Below are 6,000 nucleotides of genomic sequence, written 5' to 3' on the forward strand. Positions count from 1 at the left end.
TACAAAAAATAAAAAAATATTACAAGAATTTTAAACTAATTACACCTAATCTAAGCCCCCTAATAAAATAAAAGCCCCCAAAATAATAAAATTCCCTACCCTAAACTAAATTACAAAGTAATCAGCTCTTTTACCAGCCCTTAAAAGGGCTTTTGTGGGGCATTGCCCCAAAGTAATCAGCTCTTTTACCTGTAAAAAAAAATACAATCCCCCCCCAACATTACAACCCACCACCCACACACCCCTACTCTAAAACCACCTGATCCCCCCTTAAATAAACCTAACATTACCCCCCTGAAGATCACCCTACCTTGAGCCGTCTTCAGCCAGCCGTCCACCGATGGGCCAGAAGTGGACATCCGGAGCGGCAGAAGTCTTCATCCGATCGGGGCAGAAGAGGTCCTCCAAGCAGCAGATGTCTTCATCCAAGCGGCATCTTCTATCTTCAATCAACCATAGCGGAGCCATTTGGAATCCAGCCGAAGCGGAGCCATCCTCTTCTTCCAATGTCCTAAGGCCGAATGAAGGTTCCTTTAAATGACATCATCCAAGATGGCGTCCCTCGAATTCCGATTGGCTGATAGGAGTCATTTAAAGGAACCTTCATTCGGCCTTAGGACATCGGAAGAAGAGGATGGCTCGGCGTCAGCTGGATTCATGATAGCTCCGCTCCTGTTGATTGAAGATAGAAGATGCCGCTTGGATGAAGACATCTGCCACTTGGAGGAATTCTTCTGCCCCGATCGGATGAAGACTTCTGCCACTCCGGATGTCCACTTCTGGCCCATCAGTGGCCGGCTGGCTGAAGATGGCTCAAGGTAGGGTGATCTTCAGGGGGGTAGTGCTAGGTTTATTTAAGGGGGGATCGGGTGGTTTTAGAGTAGGGGTGTGTGGGTGGTGTGTTGTAATGTTGGGGGGGATTGCATTTTTTTACAGGTAAAAGAGCTGATTACTTTGGGGCAATGCCCCGCAAAAAGCCCTTTTAAGGGCTGGTAAAAGAGCTGATTACTTTGTAATTTAGTTTAGGGTAGGGCATTTTATTATTTTGGGGGGCTTTTTTTATTTTATTAGGGGGCTTAGATTAGGTGTAATTAGTTTAAAATTCTTGTAATATTTATTATTTTTTGTAATTTAGTGGGGGTTTTTTTGTATTATATTTTAGTTTATTGAATTGTATTTTAGTTTAGATCATTGTATTGAATTTATTTAATTAATTTATTGATAGTATAGTGTTAGGTGTATTTGTAACTTAGGTTAGGATTTATTTTACAGGTAAATTTGTAATTATTTAAACTAGGTAGCTATTAAATAGTTATTAACTATTTAATAGCTATTGTACCTAGTTAAAATAAATACAAAGTTGCCTGTAAAATAAATATAAATCCTAAAATAGCTACAATGTAACTATTAGTTATATTGTAGCTATATTAGGGTTTATTTTACAGGTAAGTATTTAGTTTTAAATAGGAATAATTTATTTAATGATAGTAATTTTAGTTTGTTTTATTTAAATTATATTTAAGTTAGGGGAGGGTTAGGGTTAGACTTAGGTATAGGGGTTAATAACTTTATTATAGTAGCGGCGACGTTGGGGGAGGCAGATAAGGGGTTTAATAATTGTAGGTAGGTGGTGGCGATGTTAGGGAGGGCAGATTAGGGGTTAATAAAATGTATTATAGTGTTTGCGAAGCGGGAGTGCAGCGGTTTAGGGGTTAATACTTTTATTATAGTGGCGGCGATGTCCGGTCGGCAGATTAGGGGTTAATAAGTGTAGGTAGGTGGCGGCGACATGGGGGGGGGCAAATTAGGGGTTAATAAATAAAATATAGGTGTCGGCAATGTTAGGGACACCAGATTAGGGGTTCATAGCTATAATGCAGGTGGCGGCGGTGGCTGGAGCGGCAGATTAGGGGTTAATAATATAATGTAGGTGTCAGCGATAGCAGGGGCGGCAGATTAGGGGTTAATAAGTGTAATATTAGGGGTGTTTAGACTCGGGGTCCATGTTAGGGTGTTAGATGCAGACATAAAATTAATTTCCCCATAGGAAACAATGGGGCTGCGTTAGGAGCTGAACGCTGCTTTTTTGCAGGTGTTCGGGTTTTTTTCAGCCAGCTCAGCCATTGATTCCTATGGGGAAATCGTGCATGAGCACGTTTAGCCAGCTTACCGCTACCGTAGGCAACGCTGGTATTGCGGGTTATAGTAGAGCTAAATTTGGCTCCACGCTCACTTATCTGAGGCTAACGCAGCCATTCAGACAACTCGTAATACCAGCGTTGTCTTAAGGGTGCGCTGGAAAAAAAAGCTTGTTAGCACCGCGGGTCTTTACCGACAAAACTCGTAATCTAGGCGTTGGTTTGTAAGGATTTAATGTGTAGTTTAGTTTAATTTAATTGGTAGTTAGTTTAATTTTAGTTTAATAATTATATTAGTTTAATTGTTAGTTTAAACTTATTTTTTTTTAATTTGACAGGTAAATTTTAATTTAATTTAAAATAGGAAAATTATAATTTTATTCTAAAGTCTGGGGGGCGTTAGGGTTACGGGTTACTAGTTTAATTTAGTTTATTGCGATGTGGGGGACTTTTGGTTTAGGGGTTAATAGTTTATTTAAATATATTTCATTGTGGGGGACTTGCGGTTTAAGGGATAATAGGTTTATTATAGTGGCAGCGGTGTAGGGCTTAATAACTTAAGTATAGTGGGGCGGACAGCAGATTAGGGGTTAATAATATTTAAATAGTGTTTGCGATGTGGGAGGGTGGCGATTTATTGGTTAATAATATTTTTATGATAGTGGTGAGTGGTGACGATGTCGGAGAGCGGCGGAATAGGGGTTAATAATTATTTTTAGTGGCGGCGACGTCGGGAGCACCAGCTTAGGGGTTAATAACTTTAATATAGTGTTTGTGATGCGGGAAGGCCTCGGTTTAGGGGTTAATAGGTAGTTTATGGGTGTTTAGTGCACTTTGTAGAAGTTTAGTTCTGAGTTTTATGTAACAGATTTGTAGCATAAAACTCATAACTACTGTTTTTATATGGCGGTACGGATCTTGTCTCAGCAAAACTCGTAATGGCAGCGCTATGGGAATCCCATGAAAAAACGTCATTTTTACGAGTGCGGGGCTGACGTTGCATTACAGGCTAAAAGACTTGCGATACAGCTATTCCGACAAGACTTGTAATGGCTGCGGTGCTGTTTTAACGCTGAAATGACCATATTTTCAGCGTTAAAAGACGAATGCACAGACTTGTAATCTAGCTGTATATTAGGTACAATTAGTTTCAATAATACCTTATAAGAGCAAGAAGCTTTTAAAAATTTAGTATTGTTGAGAAGGGAATGATTCTTCTACAAAAATAACACAAAGGGACCCATTTATAAAAGTGTGAACTCACAAGGATCCCAGGAAAGAAATGTGTCCACCTGGATTTGCAGCCAGTGAATCAGAAGCCACTGGCAAAATGTATGACCACCCAGGCGAACATTGCAGCCTCAGCACCTCCTCTTACCTAATCAGTCGCACAAGACCAGGGGGCATATTTATCAAGCTCTGCTGCTCTATAACTTGTCCGACTGCTCTGAGGCGGCGGACAGAACTTAACCCAATCGTATACGATCGGATTGATTGACACCACCTGCTAGCGGCCGATTGGCCACAAATCTGCAGGGGGTGGTATTGCACCAGCAGTTCACAAGAACTACTGGCGCAATGATAAATGCCGACAGCTTATACTGTCAGCATTTATCGATGTGCAGCGGACATGATACGCTACTTCGTATCATGTCCTCTCGCACATTGTTAAATATGCCCCCAGGAGTTGTCAATCATCACGGATGGATCAGTTTAAGTTAATATTAGGAAGCAGAAGTCTTATTAGCTTCTCCAGCCTATCTAGCTACCCTGACTTCAACTCCCACTGAAGTTGAACCAATTCCTATTTTTATGGTTCAAAGATAACTTAACCATTTGTTTAACCCCTGCATTACAGGTCGCTAGTTTTAAAATTATGTGCTTACAAATTAGAGCATGCAATCTTTTTACTATAATGACCCTTTAAACCTTAAAAAATACCGTCTGAAGTATCCAAGAGCTAATACATTTTCTCACTGCACTACCATATGAGCTGACTGATACCCCAGCTATGTTATATTTTTTTCCCATCTTAGTGCACATATGATGATCAACAATAACCAATCAATCAATTTATCAATCAAGTAGCCAACCTTTAAATAGATGCTATTTTATCCTACTCCGTGCTCCAACAGTAAAGCCTTTTGTTCTTGCTACTGTTTATTTTACTATTCTGATTTGGTTTGGACTCTGGTTCTGTTCTACTGGTTTCTGCAAGATTGCCACCAGCCTTGACTACAACAAATAGGACGTAAGCTATATCACTGACTCCCTGTACTATGGCAAAAAAGGTTCCAGTAATCTTTTGTTTGAAATCTATTCTTTCACTACACTACACTACACTACACTTGTTAAACCTTTTGAAAAGAGAGATATGACAGTGTGCATACACACTATCAATAAAAAGACAGGGAATCAAGCACTCTTTTCAAATAAATGTTTATAGCAAAAAATGTGAGAACCCGAGAATTACTTCTAGTAGAACTGCTCCACTAGAAGTAGTTTTGATAAACAGGCAGTAGAAATGACTGACTGGTTTTTAAGACGAGGTTATTCTAAAAAAAACTTAAATATTCTTTAGCAAGAACTAGAAAAATGACACGCGACAATTTGCTATATGGTGAACGTAAAAAAGAACTTGATAGCAAAATAAGGATTATCCTTTACTTACTGCACAACGTGCCCCTAATTTGAAGGATAGATTGGTCCATAGCGTTTTCTCTAGAAGCCCTTCATCCACAGATTGACTTTCCAAAAAGACCGTCCCAAAAGGGAGTTTTCCCTGTGGGAATTGTGTCTACTGTAGACACATAGTAAAAACAGATAATTTTACAACAGGAGGGAAAAAATACTTCATTAGTTACTTCATTAATTGCAAACAATTGGAGTGGTTTACCTGCTTTATTGTTCATGCCTTGTGTTCTATGTAGGAAAAAACAAAAGGTTCTTCAAGGATAGAATACAGGAACACAGGTATGACATAAAGCATGGTAGAGATACAAGTGTTGCCTGTCACTCTAAGCAGTGCCACAACCAAGAATCAGGTAGCTTAAGATGCATCAGCATTGACAGAGGGATAACGCATAACCATGGAGGTAACCTGGATAGGGTCCTCCTACAAAAAGAGGCAGCTTGGATGTATAGATTAAATACCCTGTCTCCAAGAGGCTTAAATGAAAATATTTGCCTCTTTCTTATAAATGAACATATCAATATTTTGTTCAGTAGTTAGATGGCTATTCAATAAACACATATTTTTTACATATTTTAAAAAATGTTTGCCCATTGTAAGATTCATGAATGAATTTCATTATGTGTTTCTTTTGCACATTTACACTTACTTTAGGTGGTTGCATTTGCATCTTTTATGTAACGCGTGAGCGCTATGGATGGGTGAATGTGTAAATTTTCTAATTTCGAATGTTAGAACGAATGTTATTACCGAAATTCGAATTATAAATCCGAATGTTGATAAGAACAAATGTTCTTAAAAATTCTATAATCAAATGCTATTTACAGTTTTCGAATGTCACTTTCGAATTTGAATGTTTATAATTATATTGAATATCCACATTCGAAATTTTGAATATTACATTCTATTTAACAAATACTATTCAGAAGTTCAATAGTTCATGTGGTAGGGAGGGAATCTAGTAAATTGATACATAATAGATACAAATATATCATTTCGAATGTTTCTATATAGAATATTGCATTTAAAGAAAGCATTAGAAATACTATTACAAACATATAAATTCAAATTTTTCGAATTCGAATATTGCATAATTTGAATATTACATTTAAAGAAAGCATTAGAAATACTATTACAAATCTAAATTCAAATTTTTCAAAAAGAATATTT

This window comes from Bombina bombina, chromosome 3 (genome assembly GCF_027579735.1).
Source record: "Bombina bombina isolate aBomBom1 chromosome 3, aBomBom1.pri, whole genome shotgun sequence".
NCBI lineage: Eukaryota > Metazoa > Chordata > Amphibia > Anura > Bombinatoridae > Bombina > Bombina bombina.